At 43.0% G+C, this 10,859-nt stretch overlaps 1 non-coding gene across 1 annotated transcript; it reads left to right on the top strand.

The window, feature by feature from the left end:
• Positions 1 to 9,840: 9,840 nt before the first annotated feature.
• trnar-ucg (transfer RNA arginine (anticodon UCG)) lies at positions 9,841 to 9,913 on the top strand. The gene has a single exon. It is a non-coding gene; the product is annotated as a tRNA-Arg (tRNA).
• The last annotated feature ends 946 nt before the right edge of the window (positions 9,914 to 10,859 follow it).

Below are 10,859 nucleotides of genomic sequence, written 5' to 3'. Positions count from 1 at the left end.
TAAAGTTATACTCGCCTCCACCATTTCCTTTAGCAGATTTTTCTGTGTATACACCACCATCTATGTGAAAACGTTACCCTTCAGGACCTTTTCCAACGTTTCTCCTCTCGCCATAATCCTCTATCTTATAGTTTTGGACTCCCCAACACTCTGCAAAAGACCTTGTCTATTCATCATAACAATGCCCCTCATGATTTCTGGATCTTGTTCAGGCCAACCCTCAGCCCCCTTTCCTCGTGCTGCAGGGAAAAGAAAAGGCCTCGCCTATTCAGTGTCACCTTATAGATTAAACGCTGAGAGTTTGTTTCTGGAAAAGCACTGCGAGTCAGGCAGCATCCGAGGAGCAGGATATTCGACGTTTCAGGCAAAGACTCTTCATCAGGAATGGAGGCAGTGAGCCTCCAGGTGGGTAAGTGGAGCTCAGTCCATGTGATGATCATCCATGGTCTTGTTGAACAGAGGAGCAGGCTCGTAGGGTCATATGGCTGAAGCCTTCTCACATTTCTTACGGTCTGGTATTGTTATGTTTTTACAGACCTCCAATCCAAAAGACAACACTCCACCACCACTAAATAAAACTCAAAAGAACTGCAGATGCCGTGTATCTGAAACAAAATAAAACGGAATTTGTGGAAAAGCTCAGAGGCTCTGGCAGTATCTGTGGAGAGAAAGCTCAAGTCTCCATTGTGTCCTGGTTTTCCTTTAGAGCCAACTTACATAATGCCACCACATTAGCCAATCTCCAATCTTCCAGCACCTCATCCATGATTATCAATAATACAAATATCTCAGCAAGGGGCTCAGGAATCTCACCCTAAGCTTCCCACTAAGTTCTGGGAAACACCTGATCAGATCTCAGGTATTTCAGAGATTTTTCTCTGTTTTTGGTTTCTAGACATGCAGTGCCTCCTCTACTCTGAGATTAACTCTTTTAAGGCATCGCTACGTATTTCCCAATTTCCTTAGTTTCCATACACCTATTAATGCAAAATATTTGCTCAGTGTCTCATCCATCTCTTGTAGTCTCACACACAGAGAGCTATGTTGGTCTTTCAGCGGCTGTATTGTCTACTTGATTATTTTTGTACCCATACCGCATTAATGGAATCGTTTGGGATTTTCGTTAACTCTGTTTGACAAAGTGACTTCATGCCCCTTTTTGACCCTCGTGATTTCCGACTGCCCTCATATCCTTTTCCGGATTCACTCGATCCCAGCTGTCTCCACCTGATATCTATCTCCTATTTCTTGACTAGAGTCTCAATTCCTCTTGTCATACTGCTTTCCCTGCACCGACGAGATTTGCCTTTCACACAAACAGGAACATACCATCACTGAACTCTCATGATCTCATGGTTAAATGCTTCCCAATTTCCAACCGTCCATTTTCCAGCGAATAGCCGCCATCTCCACCCCAACCAGATTATCAAAGTTCCTGTCAGATACCGTCAAACCGGACCTCACTCCAATTTGAAACATTCATTTTTAAAATCAATTCTACTATTTTTCACAACGGTTTTCAAACTAATACAATTACGATTACTTGCTCCGAAGTCTGCGCCCCAGGACATCTCAGTCACTTGTCCTGCTCCGTTTCGCAACACAAGTTCAAGCATTCCACAACCTGTAGTAGGTGCTTCCTACTGAAGACGAAATTTTCCTTTTATAAACCTAAGCAATTACTCCCCATCCAAGACCTTAACACTATGACAGTCCCAAAATATGTTTGGAAAGTTAAAAATCACCGACCATAATCCAATTGTGCTTACACATAGCTGAGATCTCCTTACATATTCACTTGCGAATTTCCAATTGACTATTGAGAGGACTATATTACACTCCCAGCAAGGTGATCATCCCTTTCTCAAAATTAGGTTCCATCCATGTAAAGTCACTGGTCAGTCTCCCAGGAATTTCCTCGCTACATCCAGCCATAATGTGCTTCTGAACCAGAAGTACCACTCCTCCTCCTCGCTTGTTTCCCCCCTCACCCCGCCTGTTCTTTATATAGCATCTGCACCCCTGAAGATTAAGCGGCCAGTCCTGTTCATCCCTGAGCCACCTTTCTATAATGGTTATGATATCCCCATCCTACATTCCCATCCATGCCCTATGTTCAACTGCCCCATCTGTCAGGCATCTTGCACTCAAGTAAATGCTGCTTTGCAGTCTTACCTCATTTTTGCCAAACTGTTGCCTGCCTTGACTCTTAGAATGGTTCACCGTGTCTATTTTACCATCCTCAACCTTTTCCTTTTTCTCACTATTGTGTTGAGTCTCACCATCACCCTTACCAGTTTTAAGTCTTCAGGGTACCACGAGAAAGATTTCCTGCAAGAGTAGTGGTCCCTTTCCAATTCAAGTGAAACCTGTCCCTCTTATACATGTTATTTCTGTTGCTGAAGAGACCTCAATGATCGGAAAATGTGAATCCTAGCCCCTGCGACAGCTCCTCAGCTATGCATTTGTCTGCTCGGTCTTTTTTTATATTCCAACTATCAATATTCCATTAGTTTTTAAACAAAGCCCAGCATTATGTTTGCCTTTGTTGCAGTTAAAATTAAAAGCTAGCTTTTCGTCATTCTGTGATGAGGATTCCCAAATCTGTTATGTAGATTTCAGAATTCAATCTCTATGTAAATAATATTCAGTTGCTCTACCGTTCCTGCTAAAATTCATAACTTCATTTATTATGGCATTTCTCATTTACTTCACCACGTTATATTAATATGCAAAGTTTATTGTTCCCTCTCTTTTCCAATCTATAGCCCTCTGCAAACTGTTTTTCTTCATACCCACCAATTACCTCCTCTACAATTTTTGTGCCATTTTCCAACTTGTCTGCAGTACATTCACTTCACTCATCGATGTCGTTAAAATATTTTGTAAATATTTGTGTCCCCTGAAACGGATTTATGTGGTATTCACCAGCTACAGATTGACATCCTGTAAAGTAAAATTCGTAATGAAACACTCTTACGATTGTGATTTCCACAATCTTCTCTCCGTGGCAACACAATACCTCCGAAACCACAGGCTGTTATCTTGTGAAATAATCTTACGTGTGGTACCTTATCAAATGTCTTCAGAAAACAAAAAAATCACTATTTCCTCCTTATTCTCAAATAATTCTAATACATTTATCAAGCGAGATTCCCCTTTTGTAAATCCATTCTCAGTCCTCTTGATCATGTCATGTACTTCTAAATGCTCTGGTGTTATGTGGTTTATTGTAGACGACGCAATCTTTCCAATAAATTATGTTAATTGGCCAATAATGGCCTCAGTCAGACTTTTTTGTGTCCATACTTTTTTTGAGTAAAGGTGTTACCTTGTCACTTTGCCAATCCAGTAATACTTTTCTGAAAGCTAATGATTATTGGAAAGTTACAACTAGTGCATCCAACACAGATTTTTTCTTATTTATTTTGCTATCTTGGATTGCACCTTTTTCGTTCCAATGCATTTGCGGTAAATACTCCTGTAAATTTCTCTGACGTTTTCTTTGTAGTGAAAGTCATTGTATTGCAATGCTCGCCATTTCTTTTGCCCTTCATTATTTCGTAATTATAGAATGTTCTTTGCCTGCTACTTTCAAGGCAGATGCAGACTATTTATTCATCTTTTCTGTCATTTCGTGGTTCCCAGTCACGAATTCCCAGCTTCATTCAATATGGGCCTATATTCACATTGGCTTTTCTCTTCAGTTCTTTATATTTAAGGATGCTCTTGCTGTCCACTTTAATATCAGCTGTAGTTACGCTTTCGATGTTTACCTTCTCCCTCCTTATTAATCTTTACATAGAACATAGGACATTACAGCGCAGTACAGGCCCTTCGGCCCTCGATGTTGCGCCGCCCTGTCATACTAATCTGAAGCCCATCACACCTACACTATTACATGAACGTCCATTTGCCTGTCCAATTTGCTCGCTTATTGATATTTCTGTAAACATTCCGAATGTCCTGATCACCGAAAATATTTCCCACATTTTATGTTTTCGTTTTAATCCAATTTGTTGCTATTTACAACTTTTCTACATAATCATAATACACTCGTAACCCTTCCTAGATTTTATCCTTCTGACTTGAATTATATCATGACTGTGAGCGTTGAACTGTTTTTCTAAATGGTTTACCATTGTTCTTCACAGGTTTTTGCTGCTAAACCTGTTTCCTGGTCCACTCCAGCAAGCTCCATCCTCATCCGTTTACAATTTACACTTATATATGCTGAGCACGTTTGTTTCGGATATCAGATTCTCCCTCTCCAAATGAATGCTCAAACCTTGCTGTTCCGAGGCAATCTTTCAGTCTGTCACCATGTATAAAATTTGACTCATTGCACATTACCAGATTCAGTACATCAAGATGCCGGGTTGAACCACGACACACTGTTTCAGGAATCTATCTGAATTTTTCTTTGTGACTACCTTTGCTGATAGAGTCATAGGTATGTACAGCACAGAAACAGACACTTCAGTCCAACCCGTCCATGTCGATCAGATATCCCAACCAAATCTAGTCCTACCTGCCAGTATCTGGATCATTCCCCCCAAACGCTTCCTATTCATATGCCTATCCAGATGTCCTTTAAATGTTGCAATTTTACCAGCCTCCACCACTTCCTCTGACAGCTCATTCCATACACGTACCATCCTCTGCATGAAAAAAATTATCCCTTAGGTCGCCTTTATATCTTTCCCTTCTCACCATAAACTTATGCCTTCTAGTTCTGGACTCCCCACCCCAGAGAAAATACTTTGTTTATTTAACCTATCTATACCCCTTATGATTTTGGAAACCTCAATAAAGTCACCCCTCATTGTTGTGGTTCTGTTCGCCGAGCTGGAAGTATTTGTTGCAAACGTTTCTTCCCTGGCTAGGCGACATCATCAGTGCTTCGGAGCCTCCTGCGAAGCGCTTTTTGATGTTTCCTCCGGTGTTTATAGTGGTCTGTCCCTGCCGCTTCCGCGGGTATCCGTTTTTGGCGAATACCTTTTATAGGTGTTCCTCTTCTTCTTTTTGCAGTCCTGGTGTACTGCAGTATGTTGTGGCCCTTTTGAATAGTGTCCTGATGCAGCTTCGTTTGTGTGTGTTGGGGTGGTTACTTTCATAGTTTAGGACTTGGTCTGTGTGTGTGTGCGCAACTTCATCAGCAGATGCCTAAGAGAAAGACCACGGAACGAGGACATACCACAACCAAAAGGACTAGCCACACTACCATACATCAGGAGCATCTCGGAACTGACTGCCAGACTACTGCGACCCCTAGGACTCATAACGGCACACAAACCAACAGCCACGCTCAGACAACAACTCACCAGAACGAAAGACCCGATACCCAACATGAGCAAGACGAAGGTAGTGTACAAAATACCATGCAAGGACTGCACTAAACACTATATAGGACAAACAGGAAGACAGCTAACAATCCGCATACATGAACATCAACTAGCCACGAAACGACACGACCAGCTATCCTTAGTAGCCACACACGCAGACAACAAGCAACATGAAATTCGACTGGGACAACACTACTATCATAGGGCAAGCCAGACAGAGAACAGCCAGGGAATTCCTAGAGGCATGGCATTCATCCACAAACTCCATCAACAAACACATCGACCTGGACCCAATATACCAACCACTACAGCGGACAGCTGAAACTGACAACCGGAAGCGGCAGGGACAGACCACTATTAACACCGGAGGAAACATCAAAGAAGCGCTTCGCAGGAGGCTCCCAAGCACTGATGATGTCGCCTAGCCAGGGGAAGAAACGTTTGCAACAAAAACTTCCAGCTAGGCGAACAGAACCACAACAACGATGACGCGAGCGACAAATCTTCGCACAAACTTTGGTCACCCTTCAGCCTCCGATGCTCCAAGGGAAACTGCCCCAGCCTATTCAACCTTTCAAATCCTCCAACTCTGGCAGCATCCTTTTAAATCTTTTCTGACCCTTTTCAAGTTTCACAGCATCATTCCGATGGAAAGGAGACCAGAATTGCACACAATATTCCAACAGTGGCCTAATCAATGCCCTTTACAGCCGCAACATGACCTCCCAACTCCTGAACTTAATACTCTGACCAATAAAGGAAAGCATACCAAACGCCTTCTTCGCTCTCCTATCTACCTGCGACTCCATCTTCAAGGAGCTATGAACCAGCACTCCAAGGTCTCCTTGTTCAGCAACACTCCCCAGGACCTTACCATTAAGTGGAAAAGTCTTTCTGTCTGTCTGTCAATTGATGTGAGGATTAATTAGCCAGTGATTAATACACTGCCTTTCTTTCCATGCTTCATTATCTTCTGATCTCTGTCATGCTTTCTTCATAATTCCAGGATTCTAACATTTATTCCAGCAACGTTGTCTTTCCCATGGTATTTCTGTCCTTCACCTACATGGATTCTATATCGACTAATGATAAAGCCTATGACTCAGTAATACTTAAGCATGCCTGCTTTCCGTCATGTCTTTCAAGAACATCTAATACCGCTTTGTGGAATGGTTGTGACATGACTAAGAAACCCGGCAATTAAGTTTCAATTGTACCAACAGTGTGTCACAACAGGCCTGAATATGTTGACAGGAGAAGCGACTATCAGTCCTCACTTCCATCTGCTGGAGAAGCACTGACATTAGACTGATGGTGAAAATGTCAACAATACGTGTCTGATATCAATCTATTGAGCAAGCAAGTGCACGCTTAATCTAGCTCATCACCTTAAACTGGCAGCTGTAGCATTATGAAACAACTCATTGAAAGTGGATAAGACTAATTAGCATCAAATCAAGGTCTACTTTTTAGCGAAATGTCTCCATTCCTTGTAATGTAGGTTTGTTCATCTCTTTTAAGGATACCAGCTCTGACAATTTGGTGTCTTTATGGGTAGAGTGAAAAAAAAACAAGGGTAAAAAACATAAGTGGGTGTCACATGCACACCCCCAAACAGCAGGAGTGATGTTGGGAATGGCAGTAAACAGGAAATTGCAGATGCATGAGATAAGGGTATTTTGGTGATCATGCATGATGTTAACTGCACATGGACTGGACTAATCAATGTAGTTACAATGGTGGAGAGGAGGAATTTCTGGGTTGCATGTGGAATGGTTTCCTTGACCAATACGTGCGGAAACCAACTAGAAAGCAGGCCATCTTACACTGGATGCTGTGTAATGAGAAGTTAATCATTGCTAATCTAACTGTAGCAGATCCCTTGGGGACGAGCAACCAGGACACACGAGAACTTTTTAATCAAAATGGAGAGGGAGATCGTTGATGCGGAGACTCGGTTGCTGAATCTTTAAATTTACATTTAAAGGGTAGGAGATTTACGGGGTATCTTATAGAAATGTAAACGACCATGAGAGGCATGCACTCAGTAGTTTCCCAGCGTTGGGTAATCCCGGACTAGAAGGAATCAGTCTAAGTTTAGAATGGAAATAATAAATGGGAACCTGAGGGCCAACTATTATACACTAAGACTGTTAAGCATATGGAATGAGCTGCCAATGGAAGTGGTTGAGGGAGAAACATTAACCATATTTAAAAGGTATTTGGACAAATACATGCACAGGAATGGTTCAGAAGGATAAAGGGCCAAGTGCAGTGAAATAAGATTATCGTGGAAGGATAATTTGTTTGGCATGGATCAGTTTGGGCAATGCCCTGTCTCTGTGATGTGCAACTCTAACACTCTCGGACACAAATCAGATACCAGAAATGTTGGAGAATGCAACTTTTACTGAGTGGGAGAACTGAGGCTGATCAACATTAGTAAAGAAATATTGCTTTGAAAATTGCGGGGATGGATGGTGGATCAACCCCCAGAGCCTGATAATCTACATCCAATCGTACTTCACAAAGTGGTTCCAGCAGTAGAGATTGCATTCACTGTCAGGATTGTAAACATTCCGATACAGTCCCTGCAGACTGGAGAGCAGCTGATATCACTCGAATATTCAAAATTGGAGACATTGTCTTTGTTTTCTCTATAATGCTGTAATTTCCTGCTGTAGTTCGGAGTTCTACTGAGCCTCTCTTCGGACGGAGTGTGCATCGTGCAATAAACTGATTAATGCTTAAGTTCTGCTTGCAGTGATTTTCTACAGCAGCGCGTGTGTTTAATTATGTAACTGCATATACATTTCTGTGTCTATTGCCATGGAAGCACATCATATTGCCTTGAAACCAGTTTGGTTGTCAGAGGTCACCAGCATGCTCTCGTCGTTGGAAGATGCTCAAGTGCATTTCAGGTAATGTGCTTTCATGCAATGTCGCTTTATTGCTTGATGAAGAGATGGTATATTAGCCTTCATTGTGAGAGGTTGAGTCCAGGAGCAGGGATGTGTTGTCGCCTTGGTGAGGCCACACCTAGAATATTGTGTGCAGTTTTGGTCTCCTTTTCTGAGGAATGTGTTATCTATCCTGTCCACTCCTGTTTATATTTTATAAATCTCCATGAGATTCCTTCCTCATCCGTCTGAACTCTGGAGGAAACAATCCTAACGCAGTTAATCTCTCCTCATACTTCAGCCCCACCATCCCCGGAAACAGCCTGGTAAATCTTCACTGCACTCCCTCAAGAGCGAGACCATATTATTCTTAATCATTCTTGAAGCGGATCCTTTGCCTTACTGTAGAAATCTCACCATGCAAAAAGTAAATTCACAAGTCATATGCATCCATTCCGTACTCATGCCCAGACACACTTGTTTGATGATTTAGGGACTCTGCATTTGAGAGGACGCAGAATGTGAGAATTTGTCATGTCACCTCCTAACCTCAGCACAGCAACTGGGATACTCTCGTCCACATCTCAATTAAACCCAACATGTCTTTCACTCCTCAATCTTCACCTTCCAGGATTGTATTATTCCTTGCAAGCACATCTGTGCCTCTCGGTTGTCCTGACTGAAATAAAGAGGATTGTTGTGACAAGATTTGCTGTTGGAATTGCTGAGGGAACTCAGCAGGGGCGGCAGTACCTGAGGGAGGAAACGGAATTCTCATAAAATTCTGTAGAAAGTTTGAAACGGTATCTCTGATTCTCTCTCCACAGATGCTGCCAGACCGGGTTATTTTTTTTTCCTGCAGTTTCTGCTTTTGCGTTTAGCTGAATCTCTATTCCATTGACCGGAATGATACACCCAGACACACCTTGTACCGATATTTAAATCTTTCAAAAACGTAGGTAATTGAATTCAAACAAATGCACAACGATGCACTTCTCTCAGCTCCGCAGACAGGGCAGCTCAAAAAAGCAGCGGTGTAATATGGTTCGAGAGGTATAGCTGAGTGATTGCACCGATGAACGAAAAATCCTGCTTCTTGTTGCGGTTTCGAATCCTGCTGCCGATGGCTGAAGGCAGCGCAAGAGGGAGTTTGGTTCGTATCTCTCTGGGATTCCAATCCCGGCGGGGGAAACACTTCTTTCAGGTCAGAAGTGGTGTCAATCTCCAATACACTCACTGAACAGCTCGGATTCACACTTGCATTGCCAACTTTGCTTTATCTCGTGTGTTTCCAAATTCCTGGCTAGAGCTTTCTCGCTGAATTTGGTCAATGCATCGACTGGAATAGACCATGATTAAATGTATGAAAGTACATTTCATTGGGGTGGAACCGAAACCCGCATAGTGACTGCGAATAAAACAATGGAAACTTCCAGCACAGGAGCAAGAGATCCTGAAGCAGACACGTCAGGGCAAATATCTTTCCTTTGTCAGTGAAAGGCACTGCTTCCAAAAGGGGAGTCATCGAAGTGAAGAAGTGAATGTGATTATCTCTGCTGATTGTTCACAAGCTGTGGAGCCCATCTAAGCGCGTTGGGCCAGTGGCGTAATGGCCAACGCGTCTGACTTCGGATTAGAAGATTGTAGGTTCGAGTCCTACCTGGCTTGCTCGCCGTTCTCTGGCTTGTGCATTCATTTCCATTTGCACGGAGGTACAGGGGTTGTATTCGTACGTTGGCTGCTCGGATTCCTCACGGTCGGAGCTGTCGCTGCTCTCACTTTCCTGCACAGCGCCGCATTTTTAATGGGGCCAGAAAAATGTGTGTTTGTGTGTTGTTTTTATGGCTAACACAAATGACTGTGGACGTTGGTAATCTGAAACAATAACAGGAAATGCTGAGGAAACTCAGCAGGTGTGTCAGTAACTGTGGGAGAAAACGGAATTCTCGTAAAATGCTGGCGAAATTCTGAACCGATGTCTCTCGTTCACTCTGTACAGATGCTGCCAGACCTGCTGAATTTTTCCTGCTACTTATGATTTGGTTTTTATCTGAATGTATATTCCATCTGTCAGGATGATACACACATTGCTGTGGTTCTGTTCGCCGAGCTGGAAGTTTTTATCGCAAACATTTCGTCCCCTGTCTAGGTGACATCCTTCGTGCTTGGGAGCCTCCTGTGAAGCGTTTCTGTGCTGTTTCCTCCGACATTTATAGTGGCCTGTCCCTGCCGCTTCCGGTTGTGAGTTTCAGCTGTCCGCTGTGGTGGCCGGTATATTGGGTCCAGGTCGATGCGTTTGTTGATGGAGTTTGTTGATGAGTGCCATGCTTCTAGGAATTTCCTGGCTGTTCTTTGTTTCGCTGACCCTATAAAAGGTAGTGTTGTCCCAGTCGATTTCATGTTGCTTGTCGTCTGCGTGTGTGGCTACTAGGGATAGCTGGTCGTGTCGTTTCGTGGCTAGTTGATGTTCGTGCATGCGGATCGTTAGCTGTCTTCCTGTTTGTCCTATATAGTGTTTTGTGCAGTCCTTGAATGGGATTTTGTACACTATATTATTTTTGCTCATGCTGAGTATCGGGTCCTTCGTTCTGGTGAGTTGTTGTCTGAGTGTGGC

Source organism: Chiloscyllium plagiosum, unplaced genomic scaffold (assembly GCF_037043375.1).
Source record: "Chiloscyllium plagiosum isolate Xiang-an unplaced genomic scaffold, Cpla_swu_hap1 HiC_scaffold_42, whole genome shotgun sequence".
NCBI classification, from domain to species: Eukaryota; Metazoa; Chordata; class Chondrichthyes; order Orectolobiformes; family Hemiscylliidae; genus Chiloscyllium; species Chiloscyllium plagiosum.
This window is presented reverse-complemented; position numbering and strand designations above follow the sequence as displayed.